The 12,805-nt window shown below is 46.1% G+C and overlaps 1 pseudogene; it reads right to left on the reverse strand.

The window, feature by feature from the left end:
* Window positions 1–10,125, reverse strand: part of LOC125523088 — a 32,693-nt pseudogene extending 22,568 nt beyond the window's left edge.
* Between the last annotated feature and the right edge of the window lie 2,680 nt (window positions 10,126–12,805).

Below are 12,805 nucleotides of genomic sequence, written 5' to 3' on the forward strand. Positions count from 1 at the left end.
TAAGAAGAACTTCAAGAAGGACGGCAAGGGAGTTGCCGCGCCCGGCAAGCAAGCTGCCGAGAAGAAGCCAAAGAATGGACCCAAGCCCGAGACTGAGTGTTTTTATTGCAAGGGAAGTGGTCACTGGAAGCGGAACTGCCCCAAATACTTAGCGGACAAGAAGGCCGGCATCACAAAAGGTATATGTGATATACATGTAATTGATGTGTACCTTACCAGTACTCGTAGTAGCTCTTGGGTATTTGATACCGGTGCAGTTGCTCACATTTGTAACTCAAAGCAGGAGCTTCGGAATAAGCGGAGACTGGCGAAGGACGAGGTGACGATGCGCGTCAGGAATGGTTCCAAGGTCGATGTGATCGCCGTCGGCACGCTACCTCTACATTTACCTACGGGATTAGTTTTAAACCTCAATAATTGTTATTTAGTGCCAGCTTTAAGCATGAACATTGTATGGGATCTTGTTTAATACGAGATGGCTACTCATTTAAATCCGAGAATAATGGTTGTTCTATTTATATGAGAGATATGTTTTATGGTCATGCTCCGATGGTGAATGGTTTATTCTTAATGAATCTCGAGCGTAATGCTACACATATTCATAGTGTGAGTACCAAAAGATGTAAGGTTGATAATGATAGTCCCACATACTTGTGGCACTGCCGCCTTGGTCACATAGGTGTCAAACGCATGAAGAAGCTCCATGCAGATGGACTTTTAGAGTCTCTTGATTACGAATCATTTGACACGTGCGAACCATGCCTCATGGGTAAAATGACCAAGACTCCGTTCTCAGGAACAATGGAGCGAGCAACCAACTTATTGGAAATCATACATACTGATGTGTGCGGTCCAATGAGTGTTGAGGCTCGCGGTGGCTATCGTTATGTTCTCACCCTCACTGATGACTTGAGTAGATATGGGTATATCTATTTGATGAAACACAAGTTTGAGACCTTTGAAAAGTTCAAGGAATTTCAGAGTGAGGTTGAAAATCAACGTGACAGGAAAATCAAGTTCCTACGATCAGATCGTGGAGGAGAATACTTGAGTCACGAATAAGAAAATGTGGAATAGTTTCACAACTCACGCCGCCTGGAACACCTCAGCGTAATGGTGTGTCCGAACGTCGTAATCGCACTCTATTAGATATGGTGCGATCTATGATGTCTCTTACCGATTTACCGCTATCTTTTTGGGGCTATGCTTTAGAGACTGCCGCATTCACTTTAAATAGGGCTCCGTCGAAATCCGTTGAGACGACACCGTATGAATTATGGTTTGGGAAGAAACCTAAGCTGTCGTTTCTAAAAGTTTGTGGATGCGATGCTTATGTCAAGAAACTTCAACCTGAAAAGCTCGAACCCAAGTCGGAAAAATGCGTCTTCATAGGATACCCTAAAGAAACTATTGGGTATACATTCTACCTAAGATCCGAAGGCAAGATCTTTGTTGCCAAGAATGGATCCTTTCTAGAGAAAGAGTTTCTCTCGAAAGAAATAAGTGGGAGGAAAGTAGAACTTGATGAAGTATTACCTCTTGAGCCGGAAAAGGGCGCAACTCAAGAAAATGTTCCTGAGGTGCCCGCACCGACTAGAGAGAAAGTTAATGATGATGATCAAGATACTTCTGATCAAGCTCCTACTGAAATTCGTAGGTCCACAAGGACACGTTCCGCACCAGAGTGGTACGGCAACCCTGTCTTGGAAATCATGTTGTTAGACAACGGTGAACCTTCGAACTATGAAGAAGCGATGGCAGGCCCCGATTCCGACAAATGGCTGGAAGCCATGAAATCCAAGATAGGATCCATGTATGAAAACGAAGTATGGACTTTGACTGACTTGCCCGTTGAGCGGCGAGCCATAGAAAATAAATGGATCTTTAAGAAGAAGATAGACGCGGATGGTAATGTGACCATCTACAAAGCTCGGCTTGTCGCTAAGGGTTATCGACAAGTTCAAGGGGTTGACTACGATGAGACTTTCTCACCGGTAGCGAAGCTAAAGTCCGTCCGAATCATGTTAGCAATTGCCGCATTCTATGACTATGAGATATGGTAAATGGACGTCAAAACGGCATTCCTTAATGATTTCCTTAAGGAAGAATTGTATATGATGCAGCCGGAAGGTTTTGTCGATCCTAAGAATGCTGACAAGGTGTGCAAGCTCCAACGCTCGATTTATGGGCTGGTGCAAGCATCTCGGAGTTGGAACATTCGCTTTGATGAGATGATCAAAGCGTTTGGGTTTACACAGACTTATGGAGAAGCCTGCGTTTACAAGAAAGTGAGTGGGAGCTCTGTAGCATTTCTCATATTATATGTAGATGACATACTTTTGATGGGAAATGATATAGAACTCTTGGACAGCATTAAGGCCTACTTGAATAAGAGTTTTTCAATAAAGGACCTTGGAGAAGCTGCTTATATATTAGGCATCAAGATCTATAGAGATAGATCGAGACGCCTCATAGGTCTTTCACAAAGCACATACCTTGATAAGATATTGAAGAAGTTCAATATGGATCAGTCTAAGGAGGGGTTCTTACCTGTGTTACAAGGTGTGAAATTGAGCTCAGCTCAATGTCCGACCATGGCAGAAGATATAGAAGAGATGAGTGTCATCCCCTATGCCTCAGCCATAGGTTCTATTATGTATGCCATGCTGTGTACCAGACCTGATGTAAACCTTGCCGTAAGTTTGGTAGGAAGGTACCAAAGTAATCCCGGCAAGGAACACTGGACAGCGGTCAAGAATATCCTGAAGTACCTGAAAAGGACTAAGTAAATGTTTCTCGTTTATGGAGGTGACGAAGAGCTCGTCGTAAAGGGTTACGTCGACGCTAGCTTTGACACAGATCTGGATGACTCTAAGTCACAAACCGGATACGTGTATATTTTGAATGGTGGGGCGGTAAGCTGGTGCAGTTGCAAGCAGAGCGTCGTGGCGGGATCTACATGTGAAGCGGAGTACATGGCAGCCTCGGAGGCAGCACATGAAGCAATTTGGGTGAAGGAGTTCATCACCGACCTAGGAGTCATACCCAATGCGTCGGGGCCGATCAAGCTCTTCTGTGACAACACTGGAGCTATTGCACTTGCCAAGGAGCCCAGGTTTCACAAGAAGACAACGCACATCAAGCGTCGCTTCAACTCCATTCGTGAAAATGTTCAAGATGGAGACATAGATATTTGTAAAGTACATACGGACCTGAATGTAGCAGATCCGTTGACTAAACCTCTCCCTAGAGCAAAACATGATCAACACCAGAATTCCATGGGTGTTCGATTCATCACAATGTAACTAGATTATTGACTCTAGTGCAAGTGGGAGACTGTTGGAAATATGCCCTAGAGGCAATAATAAAAGGTTTATTATTATATTCCCTTGTTCATGATAATTGTCTTTTCTTCATGCTATAATTGTGTTATCCGGAAATCGTAATACATGTGTGAATAACAGACACCAACATATCCCTAGTAAGCCTCTAGTTGACTAGCTCGTTGATCAACAGATAGTCATGGTTTCCTGACTATGGACATTGGATGTCATTGATAACGAGATCACATCATTAGGAGAATGATGTGATGGACAAGACCCAATCCTAAACATAGCACAAGATTGTATAGTTCGTTTGCTAGAGTTTTTCAATGTCAAGTATCCTTTCCTTAGACCATGAGATCGTGTAACTCCCGGACACCGTAGGAGTGCTTTGGGTGTACCAAACGTCACAACGTAACTGGGTGACCATAAAGGTATACTATGGGTATCTCCGAAAGTGTCTGTTAGGTTGACACGGATCAAGACTGGGATTTGTCACTCCGTATGACGGAGAGGTATCACTGGGCCCACTCGGTAATGCATCATCATTATGAGCTCAAAGTGACCAAGTGTCTGTTCACGGGATCATGCATTACGGTACGAGTAAAGTGACTTGCCGGTAACGAGATTGAACGAGGTATTGGGATACCGACGATCGAATCTCGGGCAAGTAACATACCGATTGACGAAGGGAATTGTATACGGGGTTGCTTGAATCCTCGACATCGTGGTTCATCCGATGAGATCATCGAGGAGCATGTGGGAGCCAACATGGGTATCCAGATCCCGCTGTTGGTTATTGACCGGAGAGCGATCTCGGTCATGTCTACATGTCTCCCGAACCCGTAGGGTCTACACACTTAAGGTTCGGTGACGTTAGGGTTGTAGGGATATGTATATGCAGTAACCCAAATGTTGTTCGGAGTCCCGGATGAGATCCCGGACGTCACGAGGAGTTCCGGAATGGTCCGGAGGTAAAGAATTATATATAGGAAGTGCTATTTCGGCTATCGGGACAAGTTTCGGGGTCACCGGTATTGTACTAGGACCACCGGAAGGGTCCCGGGGGTCCACCGGGTGGGGCCACCTATCCCGGAGGGCCCCATGGGCTGAAGTGGGAAGGGATCCAGCCCAAAGTGGGCTAGGGCGCCACTTCCCCTAGGGCCCATGCGCCTAGGGTGGGGGAAACCCTAAAGGGGGTGTGCCCCCTTGCTTGGGGGGCAAGCCCCCCACCCCTTGGCCGCCGCCCCCCTAGGAGATTGCATATCCTAGGGCCGGCGCCCCCCCTAGGCCCCCTATATATAGTGGGGGGAGGGAGGGCCTCTAACCTACGCCATTGGTGCCTCCCTCTCCCTCTCCAACACCTCCTCCTTCTCCATAGAGCTTGGCGAAGCCCTGCCGGAGTACTGCAGCTCCATCACCACTACGCCTTCGTGCTGCTGCTGGAGCCATCTTCCTCAACCTCTCCTTCCCCCTTGCTGGATCAAGAAGGAGGAGACGTTACGTTGACCGTACGTGTGTTGAACGCGGAGGTGCCGTCCGTTCGGCGCTAGGATCTCCGGTGATTTGGATCACGTCGAGTACGACTCCCTCATCCCCGTTCTTTGAACGCTTCCGCTCGTGATCTACAAGGTACGTAGATGCATCCAACCACTCGTTGCTAGATGAACTCATAGATGGATCTTGGTGAAACCGTAGGAAAATTTTTGTTTTCTGCAACGTTCCCCAACACAAACTTGTCCGGTAGCATACAACTGAAGTGCTCAAGTTCTCTAGCAAATGACTATATCTCATGATCTTACTCAACCACGGAGCGCTCTTCAGTCATCCTGTAATCATAGAATTGCTCCATGATGTACAGCTCAGTGCCAGCATCCGAGACCCCAAACTTGGCCTCGAGTGCATCCCACATATCTTTTCCATTATCAATTGACGCATAAGCATCAACTATGTTCTCACCAAGAACACTCAAGAGAGCAGCCTTAAACAGAGTATCCATTTTCTGAAAAGCTTGTGCCTATTGAGCATGAAGCTCTCCTTCAGGTTTGCCGAGAGTGGCGTCATAGCAACTCATGGTTTGAAACCATAAGACCGCTCTCACGCGCCAACTCTTATAGTAGATACCCTCAAACATAGGAGGTCTCATGGAAGCAGCAAAACCACTCGGGGTAAATTGCCTATAATAAGGTTTTTGGATTGTTGGAAATATGAGCAATTTACCGAATGATTTTATTAACAGAAATACTAGATAAAGCATGACTAATATAGTAGAGATAAAACAAGTCATGTGTTCGGACAGAGAGAAGGTAAAGAGCATCTGCATATATGAACTTGAACTAAACACATCTAGAACAGACACTAGATGAAGTTGCATATATGAAGTAGAACCTAACACATGTAGGACGGAATGCAGAGCAAAGAACTGTGTCATGACATCTAACAGAAAGAGCAAGAACACGTACGGGACAGCAGCAGTGGAAGTGCTTGACTTGGGGTCGGTGTCCTCGCCTGCCATGTCGTCGACGAGATCGTGGACGTCAGGGAAGAAGTCGTCGTCGGGGAAGTAGTCGTCGGCGACCGGATCGTCCGTGATGGAGCAGCCAGTAGTCGCGTTGAGCGCTCTCCAAAAACCTTATCACCCTCCTCCCGTACAGGACTCAAAAGGTGCGGTTTCGGAGGCCTACTATTCCGACCTGCGGTGCACGCCGCAAGCCGGGATGGGGAAGATCATAGCAGCAGCGCAGTGCTCAGGAACTTGTGGCGAGAGGAGGAAGAGGTTCTGGTGCGTCTCTCTGGGAAGAGCGACCTCCCTTTTATAGGCGCAAGAGAAGGAGGCGAGAGGGCAACGACGGGAGGCGAAACGAAGAGACAGAGACGAAGCGAACAGCCAGCAGCCGAAGGGCTGCACCGTTCGCATTCGAACCCCTCTTCGCAAAAATCTTTTCAGCTTCCGTGTGACCTTTCGTATACCCGTAGTGCGTGGCAAAAATTTAGATATCGGCTCGGCTCATTCCCGCAACCCGCAACCAGTGTCGTGGCGAGGCGGGCAGCGGAGAAGGAGCACGCGTGGATATCCCTTTTGTTCTCATGCTCGTACAAGTGGGGAAAGAACCTCCCTTATAAGGAGGTCCAACTCCCACTCAACTAGCAATGTGGGACTAAACTTTAGCAGTATCCCTTGCCTTGCACAAATGGGTTAAGTGGGCCTCTAGGATTTATTAGGAATTTCTGAAACTGTTATTGGGCTAGGCCTAAAATAGACAAAATTCCAGCAGTTGTATCCTGGGTGCTGTTGTAGATGCCTTCGCACGTTCAGAAAAAATATGCTGGCGCTCATATCTTCTTTGCTGCTGTTGAGCTTCAAATTTTGCATCAAGCACATCCAGTTCCTTCTCAAGAGCATCATGATCTCTCAGCCAAAGAATTTCCGGTTCTGTATTAAGCAGGCTTTCAAGTTCGCCCTCTAACTTCTCCTGTTGCGTAATGAGGTCCTCCACATTCTCCGTAAACAAGGCAACGAAAAGATAATGATAATCACTTGCATTAACCCCTGCTGCAGCTTCAGCAAGTCTGTTGTCAATTATTTCTTCTATGGGGTTTTTCTCTGGGAAAGGAGGATACTCCTTCCGCTTCAGCTCCAGCAATAGGTCTACCCTCTCCCTGTTAATGATAATGATGTCCCTAGAAATATAAGCAAGAATAAACCTAACTTTATTCTTAACCTTCAGCACCTCTTTCCTAATATTTTCCACTATTACCGCCTTTCTTCTCGCATAGAATTCGAGCCTCAGGGTGAAGAACTCTTCAAGTACGTCTTCTGGGCTGTCATATTTTCTGATTTTAACTTTATTCTTAACCTTCAGCACCTCTTTCCTAATATTTTCCACCATTACCGCCTTTCTTCTCGCATAGAATTCGAGCCTCAGGGTGAAGAACTCTTCAAGTACGTCTTCTGGGCTGTTATATTTTCTGATTTTACCATGTGAGTCAAACAAGTACATTGTTGGTCCTATTGTGGTTGTCAGTTTGAATTTCTTCTCAAGGCCCTCTTGCTTAGCAATATTCATGTTTTGCTCACTCAATATAACCTCAAAATCCACATCTGCATGACTACATCGCGACCTATATCCCTCTAGAAACGGTGGCTCCTTGTCCTTATCCATGCCCTTACCATTTTCCTTTTCCTTATGAGGACACATGGATTTAAGAAAATGTTCGTAATCTGCCGACCAGCAGCGGACGGGAAGCTCAGTAATTGTAAGCATGGTGCAATCAACTTCCTCTATAACACCAGTGATGGTATATGTCACACCAGTTTCCTTTGATCTTGTCTTAGTCAAAGAACCCTGGAACCCCTTGTACCAAGGGTCCATTGGTATAATAGGCTCTTTGTTTAGCATCCTTTTCAGATTAGCAATGATGTCTCTTGGATTATAGTTTGGGACATAACCAGTGCCAACATCTTCACTTCCATTGACCAAAACCATGGGAATGATTGGTATATACCAACTGGGTTCAATTGACTGTCCATCTTCATTCAAATAGTTCAGAAGAATATCATCATCCTTTGGAAAAATTAAACGGGTGACAGGTGGTAATCTGGTGTAGAGGTCCTTAGTACTACCAGCATCTTTTCCCCCCAAATTTCTGGTCCCAAACAGGCCACCAGGCTCCAAAAGACTAATATTATTGCTGCCAACAAATTCCTGAGCCATTCCTATAATTATGCTTGCTAGACTCTGCTTACTATATGCTGAGTGTGCTGACACATAACCAATGAGCTCGGTGACAAAAGCTTCTTCAACAAAATTCCTCTTGAATGAGCAAAACAAAACTTTCCTCTGTCCTCGTTTAAGGCCGTCAACCATTGAAGGTACAGACGATTCAAGGTCTGCCATCGGGAAGAGTATCAGCTCTTTGTTGATAAAATCACTGTATTTGATGTGTTGCCATTCCTTCCTCCCAGCGATCCATTCACCATCTTTGTCATCTGCCCAAACAAAATCCTTGTGATGGCAGATATCTTCAAAGCAATCCCGACCTTCTTGTGTTGTGCTGGTTCCAAATCCCTTGTAGTACTTTATAGACCACAAACTTGAATTCCCTCCTAACTTGTCTTTGCATGCTTCATAGTCTAGCAATGAGTAAAATGACTTGACAGATTTGCTCATGTTACTGGTTTTCTTGATAATTGGACTGATGAACTCAACCAAGAAAGAAGGAACTTTGAGGAGAGATGGCCAGGATGAGTGAATGAAATTGAGCAGCAACCCTTTGATGTGGGAACCATCGTGGTCAGCAAAAGCCTTCGCTGAATCTCGTTCAGTAAGTATCAAGGTGCACTTTTCAGAGTCCCTCCCACCAGCGTCATCTGCATTCTCCAGCTTAGGGATGGCAACAAAACTTGTCCTCTTGCTTCCATCAGTCTTATTTAGTCCCTTGCTTAGTCTGAACTCAGCAAAAGAAAGGAGCTTGCTGACAACCCCCGAGTTGGAGACTCTGTTAAGGAAATCTTCAGAGAGCTCGCACATGGAACCAAAGCTTCCTTGATGAGTGATCAAGGTCTCTTTGGTCTGTAAATCAAATGCAGGGTTGTCAATGAGCGCATTAACAAATACCCATAGGTAGCCCTTCACCGTATGCAATTTCATGTTAGGATGCATGCTTGTTTCTCTTGTTCACAACGCCCATCACATGATTGGCAATTTGGTCTGCAACATAGTCAACATGAGTTCCGCCTCTTATGGTCGCAATTTGATTTACAAAACTGACCTGCTGAAACTGGCCTTCACTTAAACTCACGCACACCTCCCAACGATCGTTTACCCTTTGGTAAATTCTTGGTAGCTCGACTCCTTCCTTGGAAGCAGAGTCAATATACAGTTGCACGTAATCTGAGAAGCTTTTTTCTGACAACTTCTCACCATTCAACTCAACCTTCACCGTATCGCCGAGGGTGCCCGCCATATCAACAACTCGCTTCCTCATGAGTGCCACGGCATCATCGTCGAGCTCGGTCATGTTGAATTTTGCAAGGTCGGGCTTGAAGGTAACTCTGGTCCAGTTATCTGACGGCTCACACTCTGTAATCTCAGGTTCAGACTTCTTCCCCATGTTTTCAGAGAAAACTTGCTTGTAGTTCTTCTGTCTGCGGCCATCAGCAGTCTCAATGACGAATTCCGTGGAGAAGATGTTGGCGAGTATGACGCATAGTTTTAAATAGCCGGCTAGCTATAGCCTTTTCAGCAAGGTGCCGCTAAATGCTCGCCTTCATAAATAGCCCGCTTTAGCCCGTTATAGCTGATTTGAAGGCCCGCCGCTATTTTCCATAGCCCGCTATTTAAAACATTGGTATGACGCCGTAGCTGTTCCTCCTACCAGTGGTCTTCCGTTCGTTCGCATCATAGTTGCTGCTGGTGAGGAGGTGGCCGAAGATCATCTCCGGCATGTAGAGGTCCTCCTCCTGGTGGATCTCAATGGGCACTCCGTTTCCGTTGTTGTAGACAGAGATACAACACCGCTCGACGTCGATGTCGACCCGGAGGGAGTCCATGGAGGGGTCGCGCTGCAAGTTATCGGCGGCCTGGACGAGGATCTCGTCGAAGATGTTGTAGAGGGCGGGGACGTAGGTGACGGGCCTATATACCATGGCACCTTCCTCATAGACCCAGAGCGTCTGCGTGTGCTTCTCGACCGAGCCGACGTGGGTGTCCGGGCGGAGCAGGATTTGCTCCAGCGGCGTGTTCTTCCTCTGGTGCATCTCCTCGATAGTGTTCTCGGCGCCGCCGGCCGCGGCGTAGTTGTGCGAGAAGCTGGGGTTCGCCGGCAGCGGGGGACGATGGCAGCACACAGAGGTGAGGTTGTGTGTGCGCTAGGGTTTTGGGTGGTGGGATTGGGGATTTGAGAATTTGGCCAAAGGACGTATTTTTGAGAACTCGATTCTGGGGACTTCCCTTTTTTGAGAACTCGATTCTGGGGACCTATTCGGCGCTACAGTCGACGAAAAGGATCCCTGGCGCTCGCTAGCTCAGTTCGTGGACTGCAGCACAAGAACTCCATCTCATGTTCGTATAGCTTCAAGAGGTCTTCTGGTATGTCTCATAAAAACAACGACGTCTTCTGGTTCAAGCCGTTCTTTTTCTTCATTTGCTATTTCCTACTATGATGGCCACCGGTTTTTACATAGTTTATTCAAAATAATTTGAGCATTAGGAAACTTTAAAAATTCAAGCGATTTTAAAAATGCAAATTTGAAAAAAGTTCATTGATTTTTAGAAAAAGTTCATTGATTTTTAGAAAAAGTTCATATGTTTTGAAAAATGACAAATTTGAAAAATTCATAATTTTTTTACAAAAGTTCATCAAATATTAAAAAGGTCATCGAATTGAAAACATGTTCACAATATTTGAAAAAAGTTCATGGATTTTGAAAAATAAACTTGATCACAATTTAAAAAAATCATTGAGTTTGAAAAAGGTTAACAGTTTTTTAAAAAAACACGGCTTTAAAAAGAATAATAATAAAAGAAAAAAATAAGAAAGAAGAAAAAGGGGAGCAACTGAACACAACATGTGTGGTTTCCCTCGGCTGCAACGCCGTTAATACAGAATAAAGAGATTTTGGGTTCAAGTTGTTGGGAAACCAGGGCCACCGAGGGGTGGCGGCAGCCTCGTGCGTATCGCACGGGGTAGCTCCTCCCGTTTCCTCACTTTATATTAAGTGGGTACTTATTCCTTGATCCTGGAGTCTCTATATAAAACAACGAGAAGCTATCATTGTAATCTCTGATCATTGATTAATAAAGCTGGTCTCCTCCATATTTCTCTGTGTCATTTATTTTCGCGTATTCGACTACTTCATCTACGACGCTCGCCCTCGCTCCGCAATCTCGGACCGGACTCGCCGACGGAGTTGCGGAACACGTTATCAGTATGCTTCGCTCCATCAACTCTCCGTTAAGCCTGCATCAAGTCTGCATCATGCAGGCTTTCGTCGATCCCGCGAAGGTATAAGATGCGATCCTTTTTGCAAAAGTGGATTCCTCTCGTTACCGTGATTCCGTTTGTGCGATTAGTTTATTTTTTGGATTTCATCTACCTATGGTGTGCATTTTCCTCTCAAGAACCAAGCTGACGAATACGTCGCCGACCAATGTCGATGTTCTTGGACTAAGGGGAACTTGTTGAGTGCACTATAGGGAGTCGGTACGCATCACGATCCAGATGGTCGCGGTACCAGCGCAAAAGCACCAGATGTGCCATGCACCGTCGGAGTTCCGGATGAACGCAACGAAGATCGCATACCGAGACGTACTGGCAGCGACCCCGCTGGTCGCCGGCGTCGCGCCGCTGGCTGCCGCCGCCACGTCCTGCTAACGCCGTGCTCACGTGCCCTGCTGGCTGCCGTCGCCGTGCTCGCGTGCCCGTTGCACGCGCATCCGCCATGCCCTGCTTCAAGGGCCGCCGTGCCTACGCAGGCCTGATGGCCGCGCCGTGGCCGCTAGTCGCGCCAGCCGCGCCGCGCCGGCCACGCCATGGCCGCTGGCTGCACTGGCCGGCCCTGGTCGCCGCTCCGGCGAGCCGCGCGCGCCTGGCCAGCCCCGGCCGCGCCCGCATGCGCGCCGCCGCCGCACCCTGATGTGGGCGCTAGGGGAAACCCTAGCGTCGCTACGGGAAAGGCCGCTGAGTGGCTCCTGGGCCGGATGGGCCGCGGCAGTGGGGATCCCTTCATAAAAAAAGGGGGCGCCGGCTGTAGCGTGGGATTTTTGCAATTTAGCCCCCGTAGTTTCCGGATTTTACGCAAGTTTTATTCCTGCTGTAATATTTCGCGTAGAAGCCCCTGAAACTGTCTGTTTTCACTGAAAACACGTATTTGGACTTAAAAGTGCCTCGGGAATTCAATTTTTGGGCTAGTTTTGACATACGAGATGCGCTTAACATGCTATCCTTTGTAACATGATATTATTATATGATTTTACTGTTGTAGATTAATTGTTTAGCACACTTAATCATTTAGTAAGTCATATAACAACATGTTTTAGATATTGGAACATCATTTTAATTGAATAAGTTTATCAACATCGCATTTGTGCAAAAGATTACTGTAACACCCCGGGTGACATGCTACAGTAAAGTCCTTTTAATGAGGCCACGTCATCATAATTAAAATTTTCTGATCATCACTTTGTCCCAAACCGACCTCAAATTCAAATTTAAAATAAAGTGAAATTATTAATTCCTCAAATAAAATAAACTAAAATGTTTGAATTATTCTAAAAATTCCACCAACCATTATGATGTAGAATCCAACATCATTTGGCTCAGAGATAAATCCCTAGGAAATTATAAGTGGTCCAAAATAACAAAAAATAACATTTTCAAAAATAAACAAATGGTTATATATTTCCAAATGCCCTCAAACTTTCTTCAAAGTATTGCATTTGATCTATGTGCCAAGTCTTGATGCGAACAAAAGTCTTTTA

Source organism: Triticum urartu, chromosome 7 (assembly GCF_003073215.2).
Source record: "Triticum urartu cultivar G1812 chromosome 7, Tu2.1, whole genome shotgun sequence".
Taxonomy (NCBI): domain Eukaryota; kingdom Viridiplantae; phylum Streptophyta; class Magnoliopsida; order Poales; family Poaceae; genus Triticum; species Triticum urartu.